At 41.9% G+C, this 18,574-nt stretch overlaps 1 protein-coding gene across 14 annotated transcripts in view; it reads right to left on the bottom strand.

Annotated features, from left to right (window-relative positions):
• Positions 1–8,259, bottom strand: part of LOC105266892 (protein muscleblind) — a 128,951-nt gene extending 120,692 nt beyond the window's left edge. For 4 of the 14 annotated variants that reach the window (XM_011305360.1, XM_011305361.1, XM_011305363.1 and 1 more), the window contains exon 1: positions 7,386–8,257. The gene's annotated coding sequence lies outside the window, so the exon portion shown is untranslated. Of the gene's footprint in view, positions 1–7,385 lie in introns of all 14 variants that reach the window. The other 10 variants (XM_011305355.1, XM_011305359.1, XM_011305358.1 and 7 more) reach the window with 6 other exon arrangements.
• Between the last annotated feature and the right edge of the window lie 10,315 nt (positions 8,260–18,574).

Genomic DNA, 18,574 nt, shown 5'->3' with positions numbered 1-18,574 from the left:
CCTGGTAATAATGTCCCCTCTTTGTGACACCCCTTCCTCCCCAACCCATCTAATGGCAACAGTCTATGTGCAACACTCAGCATTGCAACTTTCCACGCTAATTCCCCGCATTAGCATCCATGAGTATTTTCCAAAAAAAATAGGGTTTAAAAAAAAATTGCTGAATTTTCGTAAAAGTCGTACAGAAATTCCACATTCTACTTGAGAATGAATGAAAAAAATGGTTCTCTCTTTTGGTTGGGTATTTGAATGATCGCGCTGTCATCTTCAATAGTTTATAACTGATGGCAAAAGTTTTCCATTCCATTTCCAATTTGGTTGGGTCTGTGGATAAACCCTGTGACACTCGAGAAGTTTCCACCATATTGGAAGGTACACCAGCCACAGTTGTCTAGCTATTTGGGTTACATGTCAACGGCTCGTTTCTCCCACCAGTGGCAATTTTGTATCAGTCGAACATTGATGATGGAAATGGTCAAATAATCTCGAATTTCGTAATTGGGTTTCGAATTCAACTATAACGGACGATCCCAGAGCACTTCACCATTCACACTCCGACAGATCCATCGTGAAATTTATTCCTGATGTATCGGATAGTGGTCTCTCTGTGTTTGGAGGATTACATGAGAGCAGCCGACGTGCTCGGGCTTCTAATACCTTTTGAATTTTGCAAGAAATGATCCACCGGCTTTTCAGGGGAATTACTCGTGAAATTCAATCTCGTCGGGTTTCAATTAAAAAATGGTACTGCAGTAACTGATGGGTAGACTACATCAATCAGTGATGCAGACAACTTATTGGAACTACAATGAAACCACAGGGTGTCCACTGGATTGACATATCCATCCCTCTCTTTCTCTCTCTCTTCCGTCACTCCTGAAACAACACCACTACCCACATTTTGCTCCAGCCATTCGATCAAATCCAAAACCCTTTCCCTCGTTACATTTGTTTTTTTTTTTTATTCCATTAAATCGCCGTTATCCTCCAACTATCCCGCCTTTCGCACTCGTTGACGCGCAAACTATACGACCGCGAGCCGCTCGTAAGTGAATTATAGATGCGACCGGTGTTGCCCACTTTTTTCGTTCATTGTACCGAACCGTAAAAAATATAAAGTCAAAAAAAACGGGTGGGGGGAGACGCGGGCTGTAGGTGGGCGGAAGGGCTGAAAATGAAAACACCATTAACGAGGCGCGTGAAAAAGTCAAAAAGTCGGTATTTCATATTTTTTACGTACTATTTTTCACGACTCCACCTGGAGCTCTTAAATACCATTTTTTTACGGGTTTGAATTGTTTATAGCGACGGGGAGTTGTAAAAATATCTTGATTCTGTGTTGCATGCCCTCGTGACAATCAATTGTTATTGAATCCGCGTGATCTCAACGTTTTATCTGGACGTTGAGTCACGAGAGGCGGCCATTGCGTCTCCCCAAAGCGATGTTACGCAATGGTATCTCGTTGTTACCGGTGTTCCGGAGTTTTTTTCTATTTTTTTTCTTCATTCAATCTGGTTTGTCTTTATTCACTGGGTGAACCAGGCCGTGAAGTCTGCTGACCGAGGCCCAGCACGACGCCTATTCGTCCAATCGTAACGAGGCAGAAATACCATTTTAATTATTCTTCAAATTCTCGCATTGACACAGTTCTATTATCGTGGGCGATTTATTATGCGTTATAATGGTCATTATAGGTAATGGATATATTTTTCTTTTTCAACTTAATGAATTGTCAGTGCATTCGTCTCACAACACGCACTGTATCGCCTCTTGCCATCGTTTGGCTCATTAGGATTCACAGGAACTGCGTCGTTTGCATTGTCAGAGCGGTCTATTTATGTAACACGAGTTATTATTTAACGTAGTATAGCATTTTCACTCTTATCGATGCAGAGGGCACTCGAACGTGAAACATTTGCGCGATCGTGCGAGTATCATCGTTGGGGCACTCTGTGTACTGATGCTTTTCATTCATATAACGAGAAAAGTTGATAGGGAGGGGCATGTATATGCATACTCGACAGCGCAAGCCTGCAAGTGATTTTTAAAGTTTCCGAGTGACTAGGTCGGATTATCTACCACCAACTGAACGACAAAGAGTTATCTATCACCTCTTTGTGGTACTCCATGGCGTGAATGCCTTTCAATGTTCCTTGTTGTTTTTTTTTTATCCTCGTTTTTTTTCTCCATGAGTTTGTGTTTGACTTTTAGGGGTTTAAATGGATATTGCATTCGAGATTCTCGGGATTATTTCGAAAATATAGAACAACATCAAAGTAGATGTCTCGAGTCTCGGGTGTTGCCCAATGTTTTAGTTTGTTCAACCGCCCACTGCAGATTCTCAGAGACGAGAGTTAAGGTTGATGAATTATCAGAGATGTTATGCAGGAACTCGAGGTATAAATTGGAATATTCGGGGATTATGTGTGGGTCAACGGCATGTCTGCACGTGTCACCAGTTATCCTCGTCTATTATTATAACAAGCTCCAGATCTGATGCTCTACATCATGTCAAAATACGAAATACAGTCGGAATAAAATTTTTCCAGAGAATATTCGATTATAGGGGAAATAATAGAGGTATCATGACAGTATCGCACGTAATCCTCTAGTTTTGTATTCCGTTTGATATGGAGGGATCCTCGTAGCCATTAGGTAGTGGGATAGCGGAGGAAAATTCAATCCATTGATAAACCAAAAGGTTAAGCTTTATCTCGCAAAGAATTGATGTTTGATCGCTCTCTTCTAATTATCTAACTCCCCGAGATTTTACGAGATGAAAAGTGGTGTTTTACTGTTAGTTCAGAAGAATACCTCAGTGAAAGGGGTTTTTAGGTGACACACACATATACTCAAAGAAATGCTTAAAGCTCGTGTTACCAACGTGTCCGTTCCTTTGTGCGTTCTCGCTCGGTTGCATCCCCATTTCATGTACCTCTCCCCGTCGTTTTTACCACCCACAGGCACACTCTCGGACCCACCCTATCCCTTCATTCTTTCTGCATTTCTCTCCGTTATCTCTCTCTGCAATTTTATCTATCTCTCTCACATCTTTCTTTTCGAACCGTTTTAATGCGAAAGACGCAACTGGTGCCACTTCTATTTTATATACATGCACACGTACATGTATACGTGTACAACTCGAGGCTCATGCATATGCACATGTATTTTTCAATCGTGCTCTCATACCGTGGGTACGCGTTTTTAAAAAAGATATGTTTAAATTGCCAGAAAATCACTCTTAATTCGATCTAGTCTAGTCTCTCGGGAAAAAAGTTTATGGAAATTGTCTAGTTGAAATTTCATTTAAAAAAACGGAAATGGTTTTTCTTTGCGAATGCTTGATACTGATTTATTTAACGGAGTGGAGAAGCGTGTTTTATTTTATGAATGAAATTGCATGTCAACGAGATTTCCAATGAAAGAGATTATATTTGAATGAGGAATAATATTCAGAGTATTGAAATGAAATAACTCGATTCGTCTATTCCCGGGCAATAGGAGTGAATTACCGAGTCTTTGTAAAGCAAGTACCTCCCACGTTTTGGATTGCTCAGTGGTATTGATTCCCCTATCATTCCGTTTAGTATGAAAATCTTATAGATACCCCGGGAGGAGATGCGCGCGAGCGCGGAGCATCCGTGAGTCACGGCGATTCTAAAAATCGCTCTAGCGTGAAGAGGGGGCTATAGTCATATCCTGAAAGAGGAGTTTCAACGGGGATTGCATTACCCATTGTACGATTTACGATCAAAGGGAATTTCTCAGGGTTTTTCGGAAAAAAAAATGTATTTAATTTGTTGGAAAAATTTCACCTCCGTGTGGGTTAAATCGATGAGATCTCTATGTATTATGTTTTTTTTTTCAAATTCTTGTTTACACATGGAGAATGGAATAATTGGAGAAAACTCTTGGGGATTCACTCAACTCAATTACACCTTAAAACTTCACAGACCGAGTAACTCAATCAAGTTGATTGAAGTATCCGAGACTTGTCGAAGTAGGTGTAAAAAAGCAAACTATAAAACATCCACTCAATTAACGATTTCACCGTAAACATGCTCAATTTAATGGCACACGTGTAATACTGCACTGAGAGAACTAACTCACGAGTAGGTAAACTCAAATTGGGGTAAAGCGACTTGGATTAGCGTTAATGCAATTTAAAATGTTTGAGAATTCAATCTAGCGGGGACTACTGAGCGGATTTAGGCAGTTTGTTATTCTCATTCTGGGATACCAACTATTTCGATACAGCAGCTATTTAACCATTACCTGATCATTAAAGCATACCGAAACTGGTGTGGAAAATTCCCATATTGTGATTTTAATTTCAAATTGACTTTTTCATTACGGCCAATTCAATTTTCATTGAATATTCACGAGGTTGAACATCAGTACTTTCATTGAAGCCCCATTTGACCGTAGGTCATCGAAAATTTTCCAATTACAATATTCTTCCAACTTTCACCGTTCAAAATTTCTACTCCCAATATCAAAGGATTCACAAGCATTTGAAGGATCTATTTTTTTTCCCCGTCCAATTCCCTTTTTCAAAGTGGCAATACATTTTTCCATTCCGAAAATTTAATTGGAATTCATCAGCTGTCACCCTGAATATTCCCACAGCCCTCATGTCTTATTGACCGATTAAAGGTTGGCCACCTACGCCCATACCCGTCCCACGTATACTCGATTCTCCATGGTTAATACCAAGTACCCAACAGTCACCTCCAAGACAATGCAAACGTCTTTCATCATTCATTTCAACTCCAAGCCCCCAACGGATACTCGTACCCGTCCAGCCGAGATCGTCAATTCGATTCGAATTATGTACGGACGAGTCTCAGGCAGTACAAGTGGGTTCACTAAGGCAAAAAAAAAATTAAAAAATAAGGGGAAAAAAAATGAATTGAGGAAGAGGAGAGAAATAAAAGAGATATGTCGGCAAAATTGTAGACCTCCCATCAGTGAATCTGCAGAAAAGCGTCTTGGCCTCGCCTCTGCCCTCTTCCTCCTCTTCCTCCTCCCTCCCACTGACTGGGGCTGCTTTGTATGCCAGTCTCAAGTACGCACTCGCGCGGAGTCAATCTTTCTCGAGATCTCTCTTTCTCTCTCTGTACGGATTTTCATCTTGAGAGGAGTTGCATATTCAAGACTTACGATGAGTAAGTATGGCAAAGACCCTCGTAACCAGCGCCTTCATCTATCTCCAGTATATTAATATTTGGCTGGCGATAAAGAAAAAAAATTGATCCTTGAAAAGTTCAAAGTGGATATTCTGCTTGGAATGAACGATATTCACCCCCTTGATGATGTTTCCAATTGAGAACAGAAGGTGAATATAATTTGGGGGAATTGTTTTTTTATTTTATGGTAATGTGGAGTATTTTCGCGTCGTTGACGACACAAATAGATGGAAATTTTCCATGAGGCGGTTGTTAGACGAGCAAGCATGGTCAACGAGGCATAACGCACTTCACAGTGAAGTATGAGAATGTGATGTTTAATCGGTTTGATGAGGGCAGGCTTCTTTGAATATAAGAATTGTAAATACCGAAGGTTGAGTGAGTTCGTTGATTGAGTTCAATGCAGTCGCATTCGGATTGTATAAATATTTAGTCTCATCATGTAAAAAATAATCGGCTCAATTTATCCGATCTAGCTAGATGTTCTTTTCCTCTTCCTGCAATAACACACGAATAAAGATGGCAAATTTTTCCATCGTCGGGTATAAGTTCGCACGTGCTTTTTACGGTCTTATATCCAGCCTTGAAGCAGCTGGTGCGACATACTTGCTACAACACGAATGGTCTCCCCGTATAAGTTGAAGTGATTCCCTCGGAATTGACTGCGCGTAGGATGAAAGATTGATCGCTGACTAACTTTGAGAAATAAAAGAGCCAAAGGGGAATGCTTTAAAAAATACCAAGAGATGACAGGCAAAAGCGGGACGTTGAGATACTTGCCGGGTAAATCGATAGACTGCCGAGAGAAAGAGGCACAAGTTAAAAAAAAAATGAAGAAGTTTTATCGACATATATATAGGAACCACTGAAAACTTTGCCATTTAAAGTGCGCAGAGCTCGAGCTCCACATGCCACGATATATCCTCGACATTTCACTGCAATACATATACGGTATATATAGATATTTATATGTTGGGAGAGTTTAGCGCGTCCCCGCTGTCGAACTCGAATTGCGGAATTCCCGCCCAGGCAGGATGTCGAGATCGCGACCGGTCGTAACAGCGATAGCGAGTCGTGCATACTCAGGGACAATCGCTCCATTTAAACGAGGATAATCTCGATAAACAAATTGAAGGAATTATTACAAGCCAATTGCCATTCTTTCCAATTTCGATGCCTTAAAAACCGGTGTAATAGGGTGCAATGAGGTAGAATTATTTCGAGAATGAGCGATTTTTGAGAGAAGAAAATGTGAAAGGAACTTTTATTGAATAATCCGCTACAAATGAGTGGCTGTAATTTTTTTTTTATCTTGCAACCACTCGCTCCGGGGATAATTCCTTTAACGTGATGATATATTTTTTGGGATATTTCAATGATATAGTGGAGAATGGGCCTTGCATTTGAAGCCATGAATTTCTCAACGGTCGTTCATTGCAACGTCCGCACTAACGAGTATGCGGGAGGCTGCGGGGGCTCATCGGTAGAATACCACTAGAACGGGAGACAACCCAAAGAGAGACCGACAGGGAGAAGCGTTATTACTCGGCAATGACGTCATCCCCTGGGCAACAGGAGACACGTAGGAAGCCTCTGGTATTAGAGCCACTCCAAGTGCTTGAGATAATGAAATGATAAAGAAAACATGTAGTTAAAAATCGTAAAACCATACCTCTCGCGCATGATTGAAAAACTTATCAGTAGCAACGAGTATTAAAGGAGCTAGCATGCAATTGCAGTTGCTGAACTGAAATGGTTTCATTGACACACCCAAAGGCGATAAGAATACGCGTGGAGAAAAATATAAAAACTGATTGGCTTTAACGAGCCATCGTAGTTATAACCTTAATAGGAAAATCCGTAATGTGACTGAACGCGTGTAGCAGTCACGTAAGGCTAGGTCTCCATCGTGGAATGGAAAATAAAAGTTGAGTGATTTTATTGCGATAAGCTGAGCCACTGAAAAAATGTCAATTCTTCAATTTTTTTTTTTTTCAATTCTCAGGGTATTTTATTATCATGGCTGTTTTCACGATTACTCTACATTTATTCCACGTTCACTGTTACAATACCGCGTGACATTCCAACATGCCCTCCCCATGAGATTCTCAAATAACGTCACTTCAACCATTCAGTTTGAACTCGTGGAGGAAAAAATAATTGAAATAATGAATAATTCGAATGATCGCACTTACTTCGACGGTAAACCTGTGGTGAATAATCACGAGGACTTGGACGAGGCACTTCTCAATATACAAAAATTCACTGATAACGCCGGTCCGAATGCACGCGTTCACCGTTGCCTCTCCGACTCATATCAGCCCAGATAACACCAATTACAACAATTATCCTCTTACCATTAACAAACAGTCACACAAATGAAAATAGTTCTTCACAAGTTCATGTGTCACAATTGTCAGACGATTGATCTCAATTCATCAGCTGTAACTGTCCAACGATACAGGCAACAGAACAACGCTCACTATCGTTCTTTCCTATCTCTTTCTTCCTGTATCTCTATTTTTTCTCTCTCTCACACACCAACAAAACAAAAACAAAAAAAAAACAACTCCCGAATATTCTAACCGGGCGCCTACACTCTGATAATTCAACGTAAGCGGCACCTCCGAGCGCGTTAAAGCCAGTTCTTTCCTCTTACTTAGATAAAAAAAAAATTGAGGTGGGGGAGACAGTGAATGAGGATTTATCTTTGAATTCAGTGAAGTTGAGACAGGTTGAGCGGGGGTGGGGGATTAAGGGGGACACACAGGCGTATTGGATACAGCTTAGCGGTATTAAGCCTCGTATGCGGTACAATTTGTTTCTTTTTGTTTTAATTTTAAATACGACAAAGGGTGAAAAGGTAAAAGAGGCGAGCGATGCGTTGGTTAGGCGACGGAATTGCGACTGCTCGGGCTGGAGACCAGTGCCTGGCGCGACAGCGACTGCCCGGCGACACTAGCGCCATATTTTCCCCTCACGCGCCACCATTTCTCACACTGACACGGCACTATCCCCTACCCAAACCTCAACTCCAGCAACTCCACCGCTTTTCCATCCCCACCACTTTTATCTGTGTGAAGTAGTTGTAATACTGCCTCCTCCACCCTTCACCACCTCCTGCCACCCATTGACCGGTTGTTGGGTCGCACTGTGCTGCCATCAACTCCACCACCAACTCCGCCACCGCGTCGCCTCCACTCCATGTTACCCCTCCGCTCGATAACTTATCCTCTCTGCGCATGCCTTTATATTTTACCTCCCCTCCCACCACCCACAAACCACCCACCACCTCAACCTCTATCTACATAACTAAATTTCTGACTCTCCTTTTCTCCTTCTGCCTTCAATTCCCCTACTTTAGCTGTTACTATCTTATCGGTGTAGGGAATATTCACTAAAATCGAGCTTCTTCAATCAACTTCATGCAGCCATCAGATGATCATTTCAACAAGTCAGCTGTTGTTTTAAAGGCCGACGTATTGTCTGTCAGATGGGAAAAATTGATTATACTTGATGAATCAGGTGAATTTTTGTTTTCATATTTTGAGGCAAAATGAGACTCTTTGGGATTTTGTTGTTTGCCCCGGGGTAAAAAACGTTTGGGGAATCTGATTTTTAAATATCCTCGTGCTCTCAGCGTACACACATACGGATCTCCTTTGGGTTTTCGGAGTTGGCGGTGGCGTGTGAGTGTGGCAAGTTGTGTTGGAGAACCGGCAACACGGTTTTGAGTTTGGTTGGTGTGTGGGTGGGTAGCCATCCGCGACTAGGAAAAGAGTGAGAGGAAGGGAAGTACACAGCGGAGTAATCTCGTTTCTGTGTCCATGGATGAGGGGGGAAAAAAGCAAAAATGTCGAATTGGGGATTGTTGAGGAGTTTTTTGGGTGAGGTACTGGTTAGGGCGGAGTTGTTTATGATTGCAGAGATGAGCTAGGATTTTGGGGTCATTGGTTTTTTATTATTCCGAGGATGGAGATGGGGGAAAGGGATTTGATGATTTTGAGATGTTTATGGGGCTCTCGAAATGAATATCGCGAGGAGGTTTCCCTCTTTCTCCAGCGACCTTAACCTTTTTCCCCCCCTCGTTGCCTCTCCTCTTTCGGAGCAGACAATGTCTCGCGAAGAGAAGGGAAATCCTTATGTGTGAATGACAGAACACGTGGACCCGGATGACTCACACGATCGTAAAGGGAGATGTTGGTGCGAGAGATTTATGCCGGGGGAGAAAGAAAGCAGAAGAATACGCGGAGAATGACGAGATTAACTGAAACATCGATTTTTATACACGCAACGGGATTAAAATAATTTTTTTTTTTCATGCTCATTGGGGCAGAATGGGTGATTTTTTTCGGAGAGATATTGCTCGGTGAATAGTGTAAACTCACTTTTCCCTGAGTTCAGCTGATGCTTGAATTTTATCAAAAATATTTTCCATTTGATTTTCATAGTTATTTTTTGTGAAGCAGTCGCGGAAGCGGATACACGTTTCTCTTCGATACGGTGGGGGCTACGATAAACCGGTGCCTCTCTATCTTCAGCACGAGAGACGAGAGCTGTCGATATTTTACCAAGGAATTTTTCATGCTTTGTACGTCGTCTTGAAAGCCTCGGAAAATGCCTTTCCCTTCTCCCTCCATCTCGTGTATATTTTTTTTCCACTCGAGAAGTGATTTCTCGTGTGATCCTCGCGGTAGAACGAAATCAAGTCATTAGGCAAGAGAAATATTCACCTTCTAACGTGACAAATTACACGTTGGGTATTTATAAGGGGCCGTCTCACGATTTCAATAGAAATATCGAGGTGTTGCACTTAATAGCCAGTAATGAAAGACGGACTAGAAATGTGGTACACGATTTCGCTCTCCTCTGCAAATTGTCGTGACTGCGAAGAGTTAAAAGTGCGCTTTATTTTAGTAGATATTCTTTCGAATCCTAAGATTTCATTTCTGTACATCCAAAAATAAAGAGGCCTCTGGCAGCTGCCACCGGACAAAATTGAGGGAAAAAAGCTATTCGAAATAGTAAGGAACATTGAAAAAAACACCGAGATAAAATAACAAACGAGTTTTCCATCAACCGCAGCTTCTCCCCGTTCTTTATTCTTAAAGCCAATGTTTCCCCAGAGTCGGGCAATTAGAAACGGCCGGTTTTCACCGCGGAAGCATAACTTGGTAACGCTTTTGGTTTCAAAGTAACGAAAATTGTTATATATTAATATACGGAGATGGTAAAAGGGAACCGCAGTTGGGGCGTCGACACGTAATGAATACCCTCCCCCTCTGTATACAAAGTAGCATAAAACGGAATATTACGATAGAAGGAGTCGCGTAATTTACCACGGTCTTGGGCATGCTTGGACTAACGTTAACTCTCCAGTCAGTAGAGATTACACTCAACAGTGAATATTCAAGACTGCTAATTCTAAATCTCTACATATTTCCTGAAATTAAATTTCCAACTTATAGGAACAATTTCAATTATAAAAATATCATCTCTCTCAACTCGAACTTTGAATAGAAAATTTTCAAACTGTCTAATTCAGCTAAACAATTGGACTGCGAGTGGTTCTGTGACATTGCCCTCACTTCGTAACCACGTGAATGTCGTCGTGAAGGATAAATAGAGACAGATCTATGGGGAAACCCACTCTTACTGCAGACCAACAATACTCACAATAAGATAACAAGACGGGGAGAAAGAAACCGAGGAGAACAGGAGAAAGATCCCCCCCGGTCCTCACTATCTCTCTCTCCCTTTCGGTGAATAAACTGCACGTTATGTACTCGTGGAACGTAATACCTCGCATCGTACACGATATTTCGCCCACCTTGACTGCGCCCACCCGTTTACCACGACTTTGTATACCCCCTTTTCTCCCTTTCCTCCCCTTTTTCCTCCCTTTACTTCCCACCACCCTCCTGCAACGTTCCTCTACACTCTATCGTCCTCAGTGCAGACTCTACGGTTAATCTCAGTTGCGATAAAAATTGACGCCGTGAGGTACTGTATACTTTCACGAATCGTTACAAACTTGTGTCATGAATTTTTATGCCGTGTCTCAACGTTGCTGTATATTTTTTTCTTCTTTTTTTCCTACTTTTTCGAGTGCAGGGATGCCATAAAAATAGGGGAAAAGAATTCTCTACGAAATTGATAGAAAATTGTGATCGAAAGTTATTTTATTTTCACTAGTCGTTTTGTTCCATTGGTTCGAGTGATACGTTGGGATATAAATTGGTGAATTTTATTTCTTCGTGGTTGTGATAAAAATATAAATTCATCTCCTTTAAATCCTGGAATTTAATTGGGTCTCGTACTGTTGGTATTAAAGAGACTAGAAAATAGCCAAAGATGCTTCCACTCGTATTTCATCTGGGTAAGTTTTGACTCGTTAAAACTTGCCCCCTTCAACGTCAGTAAATTTCTGTGTTGATCAAACCTTGGGGAGAGGAGGTAGTGCACTCGCTTGAGAATCTCTATTGACTGCCGGCTGAGAACGTACCTTATTTATGAATAGAGAAGACAGATTCACCTTTGAATACCCCAGGCTCTTCAATTTAATACCGCCCCGTTTGCCAGTATTTTTCCTCAACTAGGGAAAAATCGGTTTCATGATTTTTCTGAGGTGGCAGATTAAATACACCAAGTCATTGGATTTTTGATTGGTTAATGTGCATGCGATGTTGAGATGAACCTGTTTGTTCGCCAGGCTTTCACCCGAGATATTCATACATTCTATTTATCCAAAGCGAGAGGATGCATACAGATTTCTTAGAATATCAGACGAATTATTCTTCAATATTATTCTCTATTTTTACTTTCACCTGACACTCATACCTCCATCTTTCGCACTTACAGTTGTCTATTAATTTTCTTTCCACGTGAGACGCAACTATTTATGGGCTCTTTTTTTTTGCTTTAATACCATTTCTTGGATCTCGTTTCTTCTCGTTGAATCGTTATTATTTCCGGTGCACGCACAACACGCCAACCAATATTTACGATTACGAGTGTTTCACTGAGAGAAATGGAAGGGGGAGGACAAAATTGGCCCCGTGGGCGCTCCAAACCTGGGTATATGAAGTTGTTCTGTGACGATGTGGAAATGTAATTACTCCAGTGTCACCCATGAACTGTCCATGAAAATATCAACAAAAAACTGTTTTCTGTTTGCAACAAGGGGCTATCAAACTAAGCGAATAGGTTTTAGTTTTTATGACTTCTCGTTATTTCGTTGCGAAATGAATGGCATTAAAAATTTTGGAGCATAAAAACAATTGAAGAGACGGAAAGACATGCATAACTGTATATCTAAATGTTGGTTGGTTGGCATCACACGGCCATCATACATTTTCCCAAAGAATCGGCGGTTCTAATGCGATCAGTGGCAAATGCGTGGTAAGAATAAATTTTGGCCCAACGTGTGTTACAAGGCCGGTGCTCGTTCGCAAATACTCTTTTAACAGCATTACGATAGGTTTTTTTTTTTTGGTCTGGGGGCTAGTGGGGGGCACGAGAAAAAGTGGTTTTTTTCAAACGAAAACGTGACTGCGTCTGGGAATCGATCGATCGGCATACAGGCTCGACATGACTCACACGTGGAGAACCCCTCCCTCAATCGTCCATACGAATGACGCGAAATATGTACTGTGACTAATCAGAAAGTTTGCTCAGTCGAGTTTCAGGAGAATATCTCATACTCCCGGTATATCGTGAAAAATATCGAAAATATTTCAGGATAGAAAAATTTCTTTATTCCACCATCGATGAATATTTTTCGAGTAATTTGCCACAGAGCGGATATACTCTCTATTCCTCTGAGACTGAATTTGCCAAAAACACATCTCTATCTGCATTTTCAAAAAAAAAAAAAATGAAAGAAAGAAAAAAAACTAAACGAACTTGGGATGCGGAGTAGCGGTGAGAGAAAACTGGTGCGCACTCGACCAATCGTAAATCGGAAGTACGTTGTCGTTTACCGTTTCGTCCAGTCACGTTCCAACTACTTCGTGCTTCGCTTTTTCTCCTCTCTTTTCTCATCTTCGTTCCATATATACTTGTGTATCTTATCTCAATTTTTTTTCCCTCCTTTTCTATCCTTTAACCTCTTCTCCGAAGATCCGCAGTCGTTCTCCTTTCGTCTTTTCCTCGTCACGTACCACGTTTTTGACCCACCCACCCTCTTACCCTGTTCAGTGTTTCACCGCGAAGGGCGAAACGTTTTCCCGAATTATCCTCGGGTACTCTGGTTCTTTTACGAGCCACATGGAGACCCCCGGGCCAACTATTTTATAGAATTCAGGCGTTATTGACTCAGCTTCAACAACTATTTCTCGAAATTCGATAACTATTTGTCGATAGGGTCTGATTTTATCCAACTAGTTCGTCAATTAAAGCAACTATTTATTGTAGAGAGTTGAAGAAGTAGAAATAAGTATCAAATAAACCGCACGTTTGCTGAGATGAAAAAAAAATTTCGCGATGGTATTTTACGGTTCTCCATCGTGATGATTCTCACCCCTCATAAAAATATTAACCCTGACCAGTCTCAATAGTGATTTCACTAGCTGAGGGGCCAGAAAGGTGTAACATTCGACCTTTGTATTTGAGCAGGAGTTTGCAAGCTTAATCAGCTATGAAAAATTCTGGTTCTGCTTGGGTAGTGGAGGCTCGTGCACAGGTCGTCCAGTAATGAATTCGAAAAGGGGGAAATACTCGTGGGTCTTCGGAGAGTTCATAGAAGAATAGAAATTTTGAATAGAGCATTTTGCCGGAGGGGATTTTTTTTTGTTTCCATTCGAGATCATTCCGATTATGAAAAAGTTACGAGTCTACGAAATTCCCATATTTTTCCCGAAATTTCCAATCCATTCTTGACTATGCTAGCTATTTTAAAACTTCCGTAACTTCCACAAAGCTGTGAAATTGCGGATAAGCAATGGGAGAGACTTGTGACGTCATGTGTATTGTATCCGCAATTAGGTAATATTTCAACTTGCATTCTACACCAAGCGAACGTGATTATTCCACACTTTGTGGTCCTTTTCATCATCCTCAGCTTCGTTATTATTCAATGGATCGTAAAAATCGCATAAAACTGAATTGAAAAATTAAATGAGTATTTCCCACAAAGACTGAACAAAACCATTGGTAGAATGGGAATAAAAAACATTGACACGTTTTTTTTTTATCATCTTCGAGAAATTTATGTCGTATTCTTTAATGAGAATTGTTTTTTTCCACATTTTTGTCCCGCCGGTCGGACAAAAATAAATCGTTTTAATTCAAACTCAATTATACCATTAACGATCGCCGGAATATGCCCCCATATTTAGCCAACACCCGAAATAATCGAGAATGACGTAATAGCCAGAAGGATTATTCGGTCAATGGTTGGTGCTCCACATGCAGGCAACGATTTCAGTTGTGCCCGTATAATTTAAACCGAGTGCGTCACCAAGGATGTTCGAGATGAGATCATTTAATTCTCGCGTTGCGCACACTGTCTCGCGATCGTTTTTCCACGGCCATTCGATCGTTTCGTTAATTAACCGGGTGGACCGCTTCCTCTCTTCCTCGTTTTTTCTCTCGCCCCCCCCCCCCCCACTGCTCTTCTCTTTCCTTCATTCTCCACATTTTTTTTGCCGGTATCGACATGCGAAGCCATTCATGGTGTCGACGGCTCTTCGCTTCATTTATTCCCGAGATGTTATCAGAACTTGATGAAAATGAAGATGGCCTTTGGGTTCATATACATTATCCCGTGTTTCAACAGAAACCTGTGAGATTAGGGTCGAGATATGAAATTGGAGAGAAAATGTCAAATTAAGAGATGAGAGGTGAAAAAAAAATTACTTGTTGTGTTTTGAGGAAAAATTCTCTTTCCTCAATTACAGGGACAAAGTATGAAGAGGAACATGTAAATTACTGTCATGACGAGACTCCTCTCGTCCTCTTCCCACACAATTTCCTCACTTTTTAACGGTATTAAACTCTTCACACTGTCTGGTCTCGTAATCTCGGCATCTCCGTGGAAAGAAAGTGAGTCACGAACAAAGCGCGGATCACGACGGCTCGGAGAAGCTACCGGGTGACTCTCGTGTCCACCTCCCGCTGCATCTTCCGATTAGATATTCTAGATTTGACCCCCCCCTCTAACTTTCCTCGGTTCGCTTCACTATTCACAGCCTCACGAAGTGAAGGAACAAAAAAAAAATGAAAGGAAAAATCATGCAACGGTCACTGGAGGTTCACTGACCACTGGGGGTAATTATTGTAGCTCATGTAGAAATATCTCACGCTCGTACCCCTTGTGCATTGTCTCTCTCCCAGGATCAATGGGCATTCTTCCACTGGACGCGTCCAGCAGGCTGGTCACTTTGCTCTGCAACAATCTTTGCAAGATTCTCGATTATCCTCCGGCTCTTTCCCCACTTTTCAGCCTCACCCTTGCAGACATCCAATGGGTTACCCCTTTCGCTTCCTCTTCAATCGTCTCACCAAGGACTTTGTCCGACCTGTCTATGGACCAAACGTTTTTCTTCCTCCCCTCCATTTCGGAGGCTGCAAAACGCTCCAACGAGGTCAATTGTGAAAGCATTTCTCTCGTATAATGAGTTGATCTTCATTTTCCCGCGATTATGCTGACTCTCTTGATGTTCATTTTATTTTTACCATTTACTCTGTTCTTACGTATGTAATTATTGATTAAGTGGAACAAAGATGTGTGAGAGCTGTAGTTTAACGGTAAATGTCCGAGGATGTGAAAATAGTTGATGGTGAGGAAGAAAGTTTGCAGTGGAAAGAAATTCTCACTGGATATATTATATCATTAAAAAGTGTTGCTAGGTTTTTCTTCTCAATCTCTCCAATTTGATTTGTGGGTAAGAAATTTACGAAGACTCTTGTCAGCAATTTCAATTGGGAATAGTCAAGTCTCAAATAGGTCCCCCTCCTAAGAATCTCGGTCATAATATACCCAGAAACCCTCATAGATACCCTTCGGATCACTTTATCATCCCTCCCTCAGGCAGACCGCCCTCCCACTCTGTACTAATTCCCCATAAACTCAAGAGTTAGATCCCATCGTCCGCAACTTTGGAATACAGACGGACATATGAGGCACCCCGAGAGCCCAGTAAAGACAGTAGAACCCCCAACCTGGAGAGAAAATCCAACTACTTGGCGCAATGCGATCTCTATACACCAAAACCTCTCTCCCTCATTCCAAACTATTCCTACTTCACTCTTTCCCATTCCTGGGAAAACTTTTCGTTCCGCTTTGCCGAAAGTTTCCCTCTCGCGCTCAATCAGACTGTCGAGGATGTGGAGACCCTGGGTTGCACAGGGTGTGAGTGGGTGTGAGAGTGGGAGTGCAGTGGTTGCTCTCGACTCCGGCCTCTCATCTTCCTCACCCTTCCCCCCTTCAGCTCTTCCTTTTTTTTTATCCCCCTCGTGCCAAGGGGGTGGGAATGAGGTGGGGCGAGAAAAATCACGCTCTTACCGCGCTAGGCGCCTCTGAATTACACCCCTAAGCGTTTTGCCACCTTCAACGAGCTTCAGAGAGCTGTTGGAACATGCCCTTTTTTTTAACCCCTCCCCCTTTTATTTATTTTCCCTTTTCATTTCGCTCGACAACTTTGAAATACTCCCCCACATACCCCAGATGAGCCTGATCAATCGTCCTGGCAATTATCCATAAGAAAATCACTGTTATTACTTTTAAAATCGTGGGAGGGAGCACCAGAAGGACCCTTGAGGAGACCCAATATTTCTGCAGCTGTCAAAAAAAATTAAAAAAAAATAAAAATCCACGAAGTTGAAAATATTTAGCTCACGTACGGGTCGAGTCCGCGTGAAACAAAGAGACGGTTCAGCCGGTGAACAATGAGAGAGCGGACGTTACGAGACTCGGGCACCTGCCACAGCAGCAGTTTTTTCCGAAAAAAAAAGAAAGAAAGAAAGGAAGAAAGAAAAAGAAAAAGGACAAGGAGAGAGTGAAAATAAAAGAAACCCACCCCGTGCGAGGTCTCCCGAGATTGTGCCGAGACAATCCACCAACGGTGGGAGAGGGGTTCCTCGTTTCTCTTTCTCTCTCGGAGCACTCTTATACTTGTACTTTTTACTTTATTCCGTCTTCTCGTTCATTCTGCGAGTTTGCTCGCTCTCTTTCGAGCCAGGGGGACACCCTTTATGCCCTTTTGTCATCTCTGGGCTCTCGCTCGGTTGCATACAAGGTGGAAATACGTTGTATTCTCTCGCGTAGGGCCTACGTGTTCCTTTTACCCTGGCGTCGTCTTGTGTCTGGGTTCCTACGGTACACCACGCTAGATTGGACAGGTGCCACCGCCCCACTGCTCTCTTCCTCTCGTGGAATCATGTACCTCATTTTTTTTTACCGTCGGCGTTTTCGCTTTGCCCCGGCATTCCCGCAAATTTACAGCATCTTTCAGTTTCTATTTTTTCATGAATTCCCTTACAACATTTTGCAAAATTAACAGAGACCCGGACTACCAACTAAATCCACCATTTTTATTCATTTATACAATTGCTCTGACAAATTATCTTTCTCAAACATTGGGAAAGATAGGGTCAGGTGCAAAAAAAAAAAAAAAATTCGCAAGTAATATAATCCCCCCGTGGAGGCTATAAGAATCGTCTTCCTCTATTTTGTTCCAGATTTTGTATGGCATTTGCTAACCGGTTCCCACAATTTGGCCTTCGACGTGCCATTTTTGGCCAAGATCCTCTTTCCAACTTTTTTCTCTTTTCCCTTTTTTCATCCACTCGTCTTTTTTTTTATTCTCATTTTCAACGAGTACATAATACACAGGAGTACGAGGAGAGCTAGGTATTTCTGCACACGGGGCGGAAACTTTGAGTAACGCGAAACGTGATTCAGGTGGCTCAAACTCAGTGTACACAATGCAATTGGCGAGCTTGTCATTTCCTTCATTCAATGGAACAATAATTGTGCAAGATTGTTGTTAATGCTGAGTAGTCGCTGGGATTTGGCATTTTATTTTTTTCTCGTCTTCACGTCTGACTCGCACCTATTTTTCTATTAATACACCGAGGAATTGAGGGAGATGCCGCGGTGATGGTGGATATGTACGCAACTGCTGGACGGTTCAGTCGGCTAAAATAATTCCCCCCCGAGGAAAAGGCGTTATGTATACAGGGGTGGGGAAAAACGTTTGGCATCGACGAGTTGGCGCTCGACGTATGGAAACATTTTCCCGGAACTATCGTTCCCTCAACTTCTTCTATTCGTTATATTTCACGTACCAAATGTATTAAATTAGATCGCACCCGTCTGTTTCAAACACACGGTTTCAATTTATATCTATTCTTGCGGGGGGATATATATTTTTTTTTTCAT

Source organism: Fopius arisanus, unplaced genomic scaffold, assembly GCF_000806365.1.
Source record: "Fopius arisanus strain USDA-PBARC FA_bdor unplaced genomic scaffold, ASM80636v1 scaffold00042, whole genome shotgun sequence".
NCBI classification, from domain to species: domain Eukaryota; kingdom Metazoa; phylum Arthropoda; class Insecta; order Hymenoptera; family Braconidae; genus Fopius; species Fopius arisanus.
Note: the sequence above shows the minus strand (reverse complement) of the source record. Positions and strands in the feature narration are given on the sequence as shown.